The sequence below is a fragment of the Mastigoproctus giganteus genome, chromosome 9 (assembly GCF_048544385.1).
Source record: "Mastigoproctus giganteus isolate SK-2022 chromosome 9, ASM4854438v1, whole genome shotgun sequence".
Taxonomy (NCBI): domain Eukaryota; kingdom Metazoa; phylum Arthropoda; class Arachnida; order Uropygi; family Thelyphonidae; genus Mastigoproctus; species Mastigoproctus giganteus.
Genome location: NC_143583.1, coordinates 132313987 through 132330027, shown reverse-complemented (window position 1 = coordinate 132330027; position 16041 = coordinate 132313987). Strand labels below are relative to the sequence as shown.

The following is a 16041-nucleotide window of genomic DNA, read 5'->3' as shown; positions in this document are numbered from 1 at the left end:
CGAAGGCGCTCTTTCTGTTTAATCTCTCATAGACAAAAGCCTCGAAAGAAAAGCCAATAGGTAGACTTTCTTAAGTTTTTTTTTTTTTTTTTTTCGTTCTCTCTCTTTCTCCAATGCGTTCCCCAAACATAATAAATAAAATAAATATCTCCTCCACGAATTTCTGAGTTTTCAAACTTAACACAAATATCGATTGTTTGAAAAGCAATCGATATTTCAAGTAATATGTTCCTATTGTCAAGATACGTGCATAGTTATCCAGCTCTTCTTCCTCTACACTCAAGGACTTCGTCATTCAACCACTTGAATATTACCGCACATTTCTATCCATCTTAGTGTTCGCGTGCAAAGTTTAGAAACAAACACATCACTGGCAGGCATCCCTTTTAAAGAGACATATGCGTACATTCTATCCCACAATCCTTTGTGCAAAGTGTAGTGTAAACTTGACCGACAAACAAGGCATTGCAAACTAGGCCAACGGCGAGAATACACACTATACGCATGCGCACATCCGTACTTGACACAATAAACGGGTCTTGATTCCACGTGGTGCACATTCTCAGGTGTCCCGATATCGGTTCTAAATCATCCATCTGTACTACGGTCAGTCCCATCGATGTCACTTACCCGCATCATTGGAGTGTATTGCGGGAAAAGCCAGTTTAAAATAGCACGGACTTTTTCCTCCCCCCAACCCCCAATGTCTACTTTCGTCAGCTTTCATTGGCACTGACGCCGTCTAACTACGGAAAACCTTACATCATCCTCACATAAGAACTTTTCTCTTTTCGGCATTTCTTCGGTGAGGTTGCTGATGCGAAGATAAATATAGGCAGCTGCAGAAATCCAGAACGGAGTAAAAGTTTAACTGACATTAGCAGGAAACGGCCATGAGTAAGGCAGGAATGTTTTCTGCAATCTTGTGCTTCTTACACTTCAACTCGCGTGCATAAGGACCAAGCATCTTTTATGGAAAGTTAAACAACGAGAAAACATCGTATCTTACAAGACGGATCTTTATATGGTAAGATTCAGAAAAATATTCCGAATTTCATAATCCCCCGTGATATTCTAGAAGTATTTCAGTATGCTGATAAAGGTATTTAGTATTTTAAATAGAACAATAAAGCGGATAATAATTTAATTTGGATTTCTTTGTATTTCAATAATTTATTTTTAACACACCAGCTTTATCTGGATGAAAAAGAAAACGTGTTCATTAATGAATTTAAACTCACGTTTGAATAATAATCCTGTTCTTGATTCCTCCATAAATAGTAATTATTACTTAATTGTCTATTTGCACAATTTAGCAATGGAATAACAGACCGTGATAGTTGTACGTTTGTTTTATAAGAAACATTAGAAAAACCTCGAATATAAACCTTACTTAAGTCCACTGGTCCTATGTAATCGCCCTACATTATAAACTGGTAATTTACGCTCCTGACCAAGAGGGTGGGTGGGGGTTTGAGTGCGTGTTAATATTGCACATGTAATTGCTGAAGTAGGACTCACTGTGTCAGTTCATCACGCAAATATACCATTTTAATTCACTGTCTGTTTGCGTATTTTTAGCATTATCAGGTATATGGCAGAAATTCAAACTTTTCTAATGGAATCTTTGCATAATTTATGACAAATCTTATACTCTCCTCCCCTATCATCCAGTTTCTTCGTTGTCCTGCGCATTTCGTCACCCCGATGACGAAATAGCCACTCACGTGTTGTCGTCAAAATGTCGCGAGCAAAAATATCCCACACAAAAATATAACGAGTCAAAGATATTGCCTGTAACATCATCTCCAGCAAAGTATAGAAATTCTGGAAGCATTGCAGAGAAAAGCATCAGATTTAATTATTTTATTATATATCCAATTTAAAAATTCTATATTATTTTATTATATATCTAAAAAGTAAGTTCAAACCCGAATAATCTGGAGGGGTGCACTTTATTCTTTACATCTATAACAAAGAGAGAAAAAAGTCACAAAGGGCTGGGTCGGGCGAGTAGGGTGTTTACACACAGGAATTTGTTTTTTTTTGTCCAGAAACTGACGAACGGGGAGCGCGTTTTGTGCTGGAGCATTGTCCTGATGGAGTATCCGAATTTTTTCTTTCGAATTTTTTCACGCTGCTTTGTCAGAACTTCAATGAATTATGTTTGACTGACAGTCTGATTTGGCGGGACGTATTCAGCCATAATAATTCCTTTAATATCGAAGAAAACAAGAAGCATAGTTTTCATTTTTGATATTCTTTCTTTCTTTAATCTGGAGTTGTTTTTTTTTTTCCATTGCACTGAGTGTCTATTAGTTTCTTAGTCGTAGTGGAACAGCCAACTTTCATCGCAAGTAATTACAGTACTCAAAGTCTGAATCTTCCTCAATTTTTTTTTAAAAACATCTTCACAAACTTGAAGTTTTTTCATTCTTTGCTCTTCATTCAAAATTTTTGGCACCATCTTGGCACACACTTTTCTCATGCCTAAATTTTCGGTTAAAAATTCTCTGTTTCTTTGTCCATATTCTAATGCGTAAACGACGATCATTTGTAATCAAGGTCCATATTTTCATCAGTTTTCATGAATCCGGACGTCCTGGTTGTTCACCGTCTTCCACATTCTCTCTCCCTTCTAAATATCTCTTATTCCATTCAAACACGCCAGTTCTTGACAGAATATCTTCCACTTTCAGTTGGTTTTTCTTTAGTATTCTTAAAAACCTGAAGTTGATTCGTTGTTCGATTCTTTTGTCTGTCATTTTTCCGGCAAACTGCAAAACCACAAGGTAATGAAAACTTGTCTCACTGCAAAGCGAATGAGCATGTTGGAACGTGACATGACAAACAACTAAAGAAGGGTTCAAGGTCAACTACCGTGCTTTTGTTTCACAGATGGTGCTTGGTGTATAGTGGTTGCGCGCGCAGTCTCGTTATTTAATAGCCACACTTCGTAAGCTACCGGGCAAATTCTTATAATTATAAATTGATTATTCATTATATATTTCTCAGTCTAGATGTCATCATCCAAATGAAGTTTTACTACGCTTTGTCAACCCCCTAAGCTAACTAGCCAGATTATTATAGATAGTTTAGTTTTGATTGTATGATAAAGCGTAAATCTTTTTCGCAAAAAAAAAAAAAGCTTAATAGCTCGAAAAACTTTCTTCATAAAGAACTTAAAAATAATCATTAGTTATTTTGACCTTGAAATGTTTTCTCTGAAAATTGCACAGGACAATTAGATGGATATGATCAGTATGAATTTTATTATCTTATCTTATGAATTGTAGTGTCAATATTAATGAACACATCAATAAATCAAATATTACTGGCCCATCAACTCAATGATTATCATGTGCGGTAGAGGCCCTCAAAGCCCCCTCTGTTTAAAAATTAAGCAGTTAAACAGAGTAGAGTTTAGCAATTTCGAGTTTATAACTCGTATATTGCGTGGTAAAGAGATACTTCATGGTTTTTTCAGAGTACTACGTGTATTTTGGACTTCTTAATTTAGGGTAGGTTAGAGATGGCTCTATCGTATAGATTACTCTTTGTAGACCAAACAGGAGGATTAGCCAATTACTCTTAGATGCACAGGTATGCCTTATAATAAAAATAAGAGAGTGAAAGCGCGGCTGGCCACATTATAATGACTTATGGCCGGCCATATTTTTCGAGAAACACGTAAAAACATGCTGTTGAAGGACCCATAAAAGAAAAAGGAGGAGAATATTCCTTAGAGGAAGGAGATTCACGTTCACCCTACGTCACGTGTCACCACCTTGTTGTAGTGAATAACAATAGTGGTGTTGACATGGAACAGTGTTGTTTTGCCTGCACGGGGATATTTATGGGATAATAGCTATTTGCCGTGCCAGTATTGCATTGCCTATGAAGCTGTAGGCACTATTATTAGTGAGGTGATGTTTTCAAGCACTTTCTTCCACCTGACACCGCAGGTAACTAAACTATCAAATGTCTTTGCGTCACATCCATTTCATTCTCCCCCTCCATTCCCTCTGATCAAATTGCAGCCTCGTGATCACGACGGGTTTCTTCTTGCATTACTCTGACATTAAAACGCACGAAGGACACCACCAGTAGCGTCAGCAGCACGGCATTGTCAGTCTTAATAAGCACGATGAAAACAATGGAGAAAGGGTATTCGGTATCGACCCTTGACCTGAGGCAAGAATTGCTCTGTTTCCAATGTCGCCTTTCAAAGGAGAATCGTTTTGCTGGTTCGGTTAAGGGTTAATTGTAGCACTGGCGTGTCGCATGACGGCTGGGGTGTAGAGTTTCTGTGCACTTCCAAGGTTACCTAAGGACAATCAATACCTTTTGCCTGGAAAGTGGTGCAGAGACAGAGATCAAGCAGAAATAATTTGTTTCCTTGTGTTTGTCTCCGTAAGTCGTAGCAATCTTATCCCCTAAAACCTGTTACACGTCACAGTTACAATGCACGTGGCAGGAGAAAATAAGTCGAGCGAGACAAGTAGTGCACAGTTAGAATATCATGCGACTTAGAGTGAGCGAACTGCATCCTTCACTTTTGCTTCGTTTGTCATTTCATTGCTATAATTTTTTTCTCTCCTTGTTTCCATAAGAGAAAGAGAGAAAATAAATGAGCTTATTTTCTCTCCCAAACCTTCTTTCTTCTACCTCTTTATCTCTACAAACAGCCAGTTATAGGTCCTCTCCTATCAACACTAGTCTACGATCTTTGACAATGGAGAACAACCCTTCTTATCAACATGGAACTGGTGTGGGTAAGGCTTTTGTGAGCACAGAACTCTCACAGGATGTATTCTTCAAATTCTTACGGACTCGAAATTTCAGAAAACTGAGAAAGCAATTGTCTCTGCTTAGAAGAGCTGAAACCGAATCACTGCACACTTTCTTAATACCATCCAGGAATGCTTCAGTAGCGTGAAGCCTCTGACACTGAAGAACGCCTAAAGCATAACAACAAGTGCTTTCCTCCATCGCCATTCCACACAAAACAAATCAGGTTTGGATGCATAGAAGAAATGGATGTATCTCTTACCAACTATGGAGATTCAAACTAATTCTCATAGGAATCCTTGTGCGATCAACACTATTTCGAAATTGCCGTCACTCTATAAATTGCCGTCACTCTATAAATTGCTAACTATCATTGTCAATGGTCGCTGTCGTTCCACAAGGGATATCTTAATTTATTTCGCCTATTTGTGAACAAATTCCAAGGAAATGCTTGGGGGAACTGAAGCAGTTTCTTTAAGGCATTTGATCTAGTTTTGATCTTGTCCGATTTCAACAACTGGATGACTGGATCCCTTTGTAGCCATGACAATTACCATCAAACCACCATGTTTGATGTATAGTAATTGTCATGTTTTTTTCACCACTTCACAACTAGCCCTCGTGAGTAGCACAGTTGGTAGAATCGCTGTCCTCCTCACACTGGTTGGAAAAGACCTGAGTTTGAGTCCCATCGATGACTTGAGGAATTTTTATGTGCTTTTTTTCACAACGTGGCTGAGTTAGTCGGTCTCAGGAGAGGGGCATCATGTTTCCTCCCGGAAAATCGGATTTTTTGTCTAGCAAACAAAAAATCGACCACAAAACACAATCTGCGACTAAGGACATATTGTCTGTATTTAGTCGCAGATGCTCTTAAAACCCTACAACAACAACAACAACTTCACAGCTAATATTGGAGTATCCTAAAGTTCTGTTCTTTCACCCATCCTCTGCTACATCAATGATCTTCTATTGACTATAAATCCTATCCATAGTTTCGCCACCAAATCTTTAAATGCTTATCTCTAAGTCACTCTTCGTTGAGGAAATTCATCCCATCTAATATCCAAGCCTGTCCTATTTCCATGAAAAAAAAAAAAGAAAAAAAAAGAATCTGTTGTTTCCATGCTCATTTTCAAAAACACTGATTTTAAGACAAGATCTCATATTTTCACTGAGGACAACCCCTGACTTCTAACCTTTCTTGGCATATGCGAATATAAAATTACAATAATCTGCAGTTTTATATTTTATTTTATATTTGATATTTGTCACAGAATTTTATATTTGATACAGAGCTCCTAGCAATAACAGAGTATATTACCTTCTTGATTGGAAGTGGATTACAGCAAAGTTTTCCTCAATAGCAGCTGTTTCTCATACTTTCTATATTGGGTGGAGAGTATTGCTGTCAGTGTGGATATATTAATGAAGGATCTGGCTTCGTCTTTACTCGAAATGGAATCTTCCATGTAGATAATCAAAAGATTCTGTCATTAGGTGCAAAATTATCTATTTTTTTTAATTTCGATTAAAAGGAAATGATAAATTTAGTGACTTTTGTTTTTGCATGTGCAGCTTGCCTAAAGGAACGAATCAAGGGTTAATACAGCCATTTCAGATAGATTCATTAGGGATTTGATACACTATGTCAATCCAAAACAGGGAACGTTGCTGGAACCAGTAGTACTCTAGTATCGTGAAAGTACTGAAGGCTGAAAACCCAAAAGAAAGTTTTTGATACTTGAATTTTTGGGGTTATAATTTACAGGAAATGGAAGCAGGAGTTGCAGAAAGCATAAAAAAAAAACTCGGGGCTATTGTGGTCAGGATTTACAAAATATGTTCAATATGTGCCTCATTCACACGGACACAATGATGCAAAAGTTTCTGCCAGTCGAAGAGAAGAGCATGAATTATTTGGAATGTGACAATTACTTCTTTAAGATACTTGACTTTGTTTATTTCATCAGCATACGCCTTGGCTTTAAGGTGGCTCCACAGATATAAGTCCAGAGAAGAAAGTTGAGGGAATCGTGAGGGCTGTTCCAGTGGTTCCGTCTTTTAACCATCCTTGGGGGAGCTTTCATCCAGCCATTCTCTGACTACATGGTGTAAAATGAGTAGATACGCCATCATGTTGAAATGATTCTGGAGATTCTCCCTGATCAGTGAGAATGCTGAAAAAGCTCGATTTGCAACATACCAAGGAACACTTTTCCTGTCACGTTGTTTTGGAAGAAGGATTGGCCAATTATTTAGTTCTACCAGAGACCACGCCATATCATAATACAGTTACCACCCTGCTACTTAGACGAGCTAATCCAGTTATGCAGTTATGGTTACCTTTGCACTAGTAACGTCTGCTCTCCGATTAACCTCACTCGCCTTTTATAAACTGGCATAATAAGGTCAGCCGAAAACAAAACATCCACCCATTTGTCCATAAACTGCGTGTGTTCTCTGGTCGGTCAAAATCCGTCCCACCCGGTGTGAGGAGGAGGACGATGATTATAACCTTTGTCTGCTCGCAGACCTCGCCCAACATATAAAAATTAATTTCATCGCTGAGAAGTAGTGTGGTTCTAAAACCAGTTTTTACTTGCCCTGAACCCAATTCCCTTTCACAAAATACTATCCGACCATCCTCACTGAGTGCCTGAAGAATTTGTAGTTTGTGTGAACGTCACTGATTCTCTTCAAGGTGCAGTGAAAAACTTCGCTCTGCAACATATCAAGATCCACCCCTTATGCCACTGTTTTCGGAAGAATGGGCCATAATTATTCAGTCCATAGAGAGGTAATCCCCCCTTTCCGACATGCAGTGCAGAGATTTGTTCGAGCTGAGTGCAAGCCAGCCTTCCAAGCGCTGCTATATTTTTTCTTTATCAGAAACTCTCCGTGATGGTCCACTGAGTTGTCTATCCATCAGGTTCTTTATCTCCTTGAATTATGCCAACAACTCTTGCGCACAGAATAATGGGTCGTTTGGTGCCGTTCTGGGTGATGTGCATTAAACAAATATGCAACTTCTTGCTCATTAGGTCCTCGATGGAGCAGAATTACATCCACACTCTCGTCGTCGTTCAATGGCATCAGTCAACTGTTACAAAAAGAAACAAGTTAGTTAATGTACGCAGTGCGTTACATTTCAAGCGTTAGCAAATAGTAATAATTCATGATTTATGTATTTAGTAAACTGTTAACAAAGAGGCGAGCAAAAAGCAACGAGCTTTATGCGTGAATCAAGAACATTTTCGTTTCTGCGCATCCTGCCCATTCATTCCTCCAGTTAGCTCACGGCAAAAAACATAATATAAATGCTTCAGCTACAATAGAAGGTTTATGGGTAGCTTATGCGATATGCATGGAAAAAAATAATAATAGTTGCCGGATTTCCGTTTGTCCTATTTTAATGAAATTTGGAGAAGCTCGAAAAATCGTTCTAACTGAGCAAAGTATAAAATTTCATGAAAATCCGTCTACTAGGAGTCGAAGTATTACATGCGGAAGGACGGACGGACATGGTGAAGAAAACAGGTGTGCCAGCCGCCAAAAAACTGTAAACAAGCTATGTAACCTATGGCTCCCGAGTTAGTATTAATAGTAATATTAGCTATCGTCCATACAATACAAGAAAGTTTGTATAAAGAAAAACACTACCAATGTGTTTTCTGCAGTTTTTTTCATGAAATGACAGGAATAGGTCCCGTAGGACTTTTGAATTTCCTCAAACCATTGGCCTCCAAAATTCCGATCTGCCTCTTCTCCCTCAGTTTTAATTTATGTCCCTGGCACTGGCATTTAATATCATGAAAATTTCCCCTTAATTCATTTTTTAACTTTCCCTTTTCACAGCCTTATAGATCTCAATCAGTCTACTTTAATATATACCTCGTTACCAGCGCAGAAGCAAACATTTCGAATTCTTGCTCGCATGGGCACCCATTTTCCAATCTCTCCAGGCTCCTGACCTTTTTCAAGAACTTCGATGTCTTTTTTTTAAGTGTGGTATCTATACTTGGACACAATATTCCAAACGAGGTCTTACTCTTACCTATATAGTGTAATTATAACCACCCTGCTGCTATAAACAGTCTATAGATACAGGAAAATTATAATTCCACTTGAGGGCAAGGCAAGGAGTGCCCATAGTGTCCTATTCGATAAATAATCGACAGGATACTATGGACTCTCCTTACCGTCTCTCTGCACTCTACGAATAATTTCATTTTTTTCTGCAGTTGCTAATTCAGAAGTGAACCTTTCATTTTGCAGTATTAAAACATAGCTACCACAATATGGGACACCCTTGTAGAACCATTTCATTTTATGCATCCAAAAACCTCCGGAAATAAACAGTAATAAATGTTCTGAAGATTGCAGAGGTAACGTGTTGTCTTTTTCGATACACGAGATAAGAAAACTTTCATCTTGATCTTGATATAACTGATGGAAAGCTTATTCTTAATAATCCAAGAGAAAAGATCCATTTGGAACAATTTTGAAATGGGATTCTAAGGCCAATTTTGATATGTGGAAGTAGTATGCAAATTCTGACATGTTTAGATCACGCGTTTAATTGCACAAAGAGATCACTGAATTCGTTTTTTTTTGTGTAGTAACGTTAAAATCTCCTGAACTCATATTGTTCTCTCAAGCATATGGTGAGGATTCGATAAAACATAGATAACTTGTAAGAGTGGAATAAAATTTTCGAACGTGCAAGAGTAAAGGTAAACTCATTTGGAAAAACGGTGTTGCCTCTGTGAAATGTCTAAATACTATAAACGGCCCCCGTACGGTTGCAGCCTTTCACTGACATCTCCTCCAAACTTCTTATTAGGACGGCATGCTCCACTAAATAAAGTTCTTGAAATATGCACTCGGCTGATTGGGCTAAACAATACATGCGCGATTCATTGCTCTGAAGACCGCTTTCCATCATTTAAGAACAAGTACAAGAATAATGGCCAGTACACTACTTCAATGTCTTATAATGTAGCAGATACATGAAGTGCAAAACTTCAATATTTTATAATGGAGAGGGTATTAATTAGTGGTTGTGATTATGTGTACAGTATTGTACATAGGTGGCAGAGTTGCCAGGAAAGATGGCTGGGACTGCCTAGTACAATAAATAAATAAAATACACTACTCAAAGAGACGTTCTGTGTTCCTTAGATTTATGGTGTGCGTTTGTGAGCTATAACGTAGAAACCAAGACTATACAACTTCCCGCAAGCAGTGGACGCGCCCCGTCGATGCCTCTGACCTACTTGTTGCAGACGACGGTCCTGATGACATCACAACTCTCTTCAGGAATCCACGATCGCTTTTCGTAAATGCTAGTGGCTTATCGGGTCGTTTTCCGACTGATGTATCGTCCACATTATTTTATGCCTTCACCATCGACTCACATTAACTGCTACATATTTCCGTGATGCTCTCTCGGCACTTTTATAGCTGCTCGTACTTGGCAGATATCCTCTAGGACTTATTTCGCTAGTGGTGGAGTGTCCGAATACTTTTGAGAGTGTAGTGTAATATGCGCATCTTTTTACATTCGCAACCAGTGTTCATCTGACTGGCGGTCATGTGATAATACACCACAAGAGTATTTCATAATAAAAAAAAAAAACAGTTTACCTATCTGTCTGTGATTTATGTGGTTCACTTTATGTATTTTTATGTTTCCTTCCATTTCCTATTTATTCTTCCATCGAAGATATTTGAAATTTTATTCCTCGACTGTTCAGCTCCCTATCACGTATTTTCCTTTGTTATCTCTTTTCTGTCTTTGCTGTTATATCTTATCTATTTCCAACCACTGTTCTCTCCCTCCTCCCTTACGTCTTCTGTCTATTGTTCTCCGAGATAGTTTTGGTTTCCGCACACGTAACAGGAAATTGCAATTACGTTTCTCAATTTTCTCTAAATTATAGGATGATAAAATCTTCACACTTCGGATACCATAAAACAGCTCTCGTGTTAGCTCGTTCGAGGGCAATGAAAATATGCTTATCTGATGCGGAATGTTTCTCCTTTTTATGCCATTTTTCTTTTTCTTTTTTTTACTTTATGCATTTATTTCGTTTCGCAACGAATATGACGAAACTACTTTTCGAAGGGTAAAATTTGTCGCTAGAGTTCAGATATTTCTAAGCTTTCTTATTTCAAATGAATATGTCTTATTACAAATAATTCTACATTTCAATTGGCTTTTAAATACAGTATTATTTTTGAAATTATTAGAAGCATTAAAATACAGTTGTCACAATATAGGATACTATGTAGAACCATTAATTTTATGCATCCGAAAACCTCCGGAAATATATGGTAATTAAAATGTTACAGAGATGGTTTTGTTGTTGTAGGGTTTTAGGCGCGTTAGAAACGTAGGCCATATTGAGCTGTATAAAATATGCCTATAAACTGTGTGTTCTGTGGGCGATGTTCTGTTTTCTGGGTGGAAAACCCGAGTTTCCTTGAGAAAAGTCTTGCTACCCTCGCCTGAGACAGACTAACTCAGCCACGTTGTGAAAAAGACCCATAAAAATTCCAAATCAGGTCTTTTCCACCAGTGTGCGCAGGACAGTAACCATACCAACTGTGCTACCCACGAGGGCATCTGCAGATGACAGAGAACTAAACATATCATGTGTTCGATATACCAGATAAAAAAACTACCATCTTGGTTTAATAGGACCAGTGGAAAGCTTATTCTTGGTATTCCAAGAGACGAGATCCATTGGAACAATTTAAGCTTGGTGTTCTAAGGATAAGCAAGTTCTGACATGTTTAGAATTTGGAAAGAATTGTTTGTAGCTACTAATACACGATCGATTACGTAAGGTGATGCATTGAATTCTGGTTTTTTGGGCATGGTAACGGTAAAGTCTCCTGAAACGCTTACGTTATTCTTGCAAGCATATGGTGAGGATTTGATAAAATGCAGCTAACTATAGAAGTGGAATAAAAATTCCGAACGGACCTAGTATGAGTCACTCTTTCTGTGACATCTGCTCCAAACGTTTTGTTTGGATGGCACATTAAAAATATAAATAAAAATTTCGAATATCTCTTTTATCTTAATTGATTCGAAACTACCAAAATTCAAAAGTTAAAGAAAAAATTATGTAAAACAAAAGAACCTCGAACTAATGTTTATGTTTCAATAGTTGAGAAATGCTGATGAAAGTTTTTCCGAGCCCATCATATTACACCTGTGATGGATGAACTATGTCTAACAGATTTTGAAGTACTCGTCTGCGTAAGCTTAAACAGGATGGATATTATTCCACAGAATCGTGTCTAGTGTGCTTATAATATGCTGAATGATAAATTAATTCAGACATCGCAGCAAGGTTTATATTCTATTGAAACTGAATACACGGTATGAAATTGTTTACTGGTAATCCTGTAAACAGATCCACCTTCCATATACATGGGATTAAAGATTTCAGCGATATATTGTACTCGCAAATGGACTCTGCATCGGTCAAAAGTCATTAGCTTTAATTAGTGCTAACAACCGAAATGAGAAGATCAATAAGATGATATTTTAGTGGAATTATCTGTGGCATTTTATTAGAATGGTACCTTGTTATGATCGTTTTACTCCCAAAAGGAAATTATTGTTATAAACAATTCCACACAGAAAAACAAAACAGTCATTTTGATTTCTGTTTAATTTTTCTTAATAAATCTGAAAGAAAATTAAAGCTTTGTCTTGGCGCTGTCTGTGCTGCCTTCTAGCGATTATTTTGCGCAACAGATGAGGATACATGAATTGTTGATTTGCTCATTATCCTCTGAGAGGAAAAGACTGGAATTAGCATTGTATGCATACTAAGAAGGAGAAAACTAGTTTTAAGTCCGCGAGCCCTGAAGAGATTCTGTTCAGTCTTATCCAACATCGTGCTGTCCAAAAGGCAATGTCGTGAAAAATAATAAAGTATGACATTTATAGAATTTTAATCCTATATATTGCTGAGTGATCAATAACTTTAATGGAAATTTAATTTTCCTTTAGAATGTGTTGCATTCGATGTATAAATTTTTAAATTTTAATAATTTTAATGAATTTTACTTAAAAATAAAGTAGTTACTCTAACGCGAATATTGTGCTAGTGATATATTGGAAAGTCATTAATAATAAATTAGGCCTAGCAAGTATTTCTATGAGGAACCAATCAATCGAATAAGCACCAAAATTATTTTAGTGGTGCCATCTGTTTACATGCCTCACTATCTTCTCTTTACAGAACCGCATTATTTAAGGAACAGAACGGTTAAAGTTGAATAATCGAAGATACGAGTGGATGACTCGTTAAGTTATGATGTCACTGATCGTGAAACATTTGTAGACTGATTCTTACAGAGATTCTATCTCTGATTTCAGATGCGCTCCAAAATTTTCTATCTAGGATATTTTTCGAAACAAAAAAACAATTTTTATGAACCTGAAAAATCATCAATTTACGAGTACTGCAGTTTTATTTTATTTTGTTTTCAAAATATGAATGTAGTAGCACGCGATGTTATGTTACAACACTATCTAAGTAGGCGTGCGTGCGTATGCGCTATAGTTTTGTGCATTTGGTTTTCTGAAAGCCAATTAACAGTTTTTGATAATTTGATTGGATTAAATCACATTGTTAAGCCTAGGACAAAAATCTCACGCTATGAAAGCTATATAAAGCCATTGTGCATGTTGGCTATGGTCTCTTTCTGTACATAGCTATGAACAAACGATTGCTTCATAGTGCATCGATCTCATTGTGGAGCCACTTCGCCACGCGTTGTCTTGATATTGCACTATGAGACAATACCTACCTATTCACCGATGAAACTCTGCTCAGAGTCGAAATCAGGGTTTAGGTAGTGGCATACACTTTAAATGAAAAGCAATATACTTCTCCATTGGAGTAGCGCCTTTTATGTAGTAGTGCAATACCAAGTCAACTAGTTTCGTAATGACTAGAGGAATTTCCAAAGTCCTCTTCAATCGAGGCTGTAGTTCGACCTCAGGTTGAGAGATAGGGTCCCCCCTATTGAGTTATTTCAGCTTTTTCAGCCTATACAACACGCAGATGATCGGCGCGTGAGCACACACGATATACAATGGCGCAATATGGTCTAAGTTACCAAAACACCAAACATACAAAAACAGCAATAATAATGGTCCACTTTCTGCTAGGTGCGCCTCCCTCACAAAGTCAGATTTTACCGCTGTTATTGTATTGTTAAACCTTCTCTGCTATAGAAATTTTTTTTTCTCGGTTAAATTTAGGTTAACACCAGACTTGCATGTTCTAAAAAAAACCACGCGGTTTAATCCTTCAAATTCCCATTGCAGTATAAATAATAAATAAATTTTCAGTCAAATAAATATACTCCGTGATGTTTACATATCGTCAGAGTAGTTTCCAGAGTAAACACAGACAGTACAGTATTTAGTGATCGTATTGATTCGAACCATGGTCAACTCAAACGCATGTACTACTGTACTTCGGCATTAACCACTATGTCATACGAGGCTCATTACAAAAGTTCGTAACGATGAAAAATCATACTGAAAGGAGAAGAATTGTATTTTTATTTGGGTAACTGAATTTGTCCTTTTGAATTATGCTAGCTTGTTGAAATATTCAGCGCTGCTTTGAATGCTGACTCTCCACGTATTAGAAATCATTAATCTGCCTGCGTGTTTTTCACGTAATATTTATGACTCTGATAAAAAAAAATAATAATAACAACAAAAAAAAATCATTTTTGTATAGAACTGAATTGGCAACTAAGACACCGACAGTAACCAAACCAGTACTTTATTTATAAAAATAAAAATGTAAACAACAATATTCAATCAATATTTATATCCCTTCTCAACATTCCTGCATTATTTTTATTTAATCTTCCTTATAAAACATGAGTTCTGTCACAATTAAACACAATAATTGTATTAGCTTCTATCACAATAATTTAATTTCATAAAGTGTAAATTAAGCTTCAAACAAAATCGCTGTCTATGCGAAATAATTTAGGCCTGGTGTAGCCAATAGGTCAGAGTAAAAGTGCAGCAGCACACGCGTTTGATTTGACCATGGTTCGGATCCACATAACTGATGAGTACGATAACAATTTTGTATTCATTGTCAAAATGATTAGTTGTAAACTCATCTGACTTATGTGATCGTGACGAAAAACAAAATATTTTTTCTTGCTTCTCGCAAACAACTTCTGAAATTAGCCTCACTAAACAAAGAAATGAGAAAATCTATACTACGTCTAAAAAAGTTAAAGTTTTATAACTCGCTGGCGAAATGAACTTTTATTTATTATTTTTTTTTTTGTAACGGAGAATTATTTCTTCGTATGAAGTTTATGGTTCATAAAACCATCCTAGTGAGCGGTGGGTGAAGTTTTATATTAAGATCTTCTCGTGAAACCATAAAAAAGACATCGAAGAAAACTGATGATCGCGAATTCTTCTTTACGACATCAATCTGGTTCACAACTCTCCTGGAATCTCAGCTGGTGGTTTTAAATGCAGACTCGAGGAAATGAATTATCGACTATGGAATTCCGATTTGGGCTCTGATGATTTCTAATTGAGCCGAATTTGAAGAAACAGTTCCAAGGTCACCGTATTACTAATGGGTGTCTTTTTTACATTTGAATTATTTGAAGACAAATTTCAAATTTTATTTGTCAGCCTTAAAATCAAAGTGGAATAAAGGCAGGGATTTGATGAAATTACGTTGACAAACAATGAAAAACATGAGAATTTTATGAAATTCCGTCTCATTGAAAGTCAAATAAGTTTTTTCTGAGTTTCTTTCCATGGTATTGCAGCAAACATAGGTTGTTTTTGACTTGGCACCAAGGCAACGTAGGATGTTTGACGTCAGCCCGTTGCGTCTGTAAATTGCGTGCCTCCTAAGGTTTGGTGGATTAAGGAAAGACGATTTTAGTCTACCCCCAGTGTTCAGAAGGAAGAGTAGAGAAGAATGTCATATTATGGTTCTCAGAAATAATGTATTTTGAATTTATTGCCGTCGTATAATCATTGAAACAAATTCGTCACCAAATTCATATCGTCGATTCTTTTTAACAATTTTTCGTGTTTTAGCTCCACCCTCGCTAACGGAAATGTGCCACGTGTCACAAAAACTGCATGCATGCTCTCATTCACAATCGAGAACACCAGCAGAAACGATGGGGCAACTTTTCCTGGAACATTCGTTT

General features: G+C 37.1%; 1 protein-coding gene across 1 annotated transcript in view; it reads left to right on the top strand.

Moving 5' to 3' along the window:
- Positions 1-575: 575 nt before the first annotated feature.
- The window catches only part of LOC150080740 (sodium- and chloride-dependent glycine transporter 1-like), a 263490-nt gene continuing 248024 nt past the window's right edge, over positions 576-16041 (top strand). The window contains exon 1 of the mRNA XM_090381755.1: positions 576-1027. The gene's annotated coding sequence lies outside the window, so the exon portion shown is untranslated. The remainder of the gene's footprint in view (positions 1028-16041) is intronic.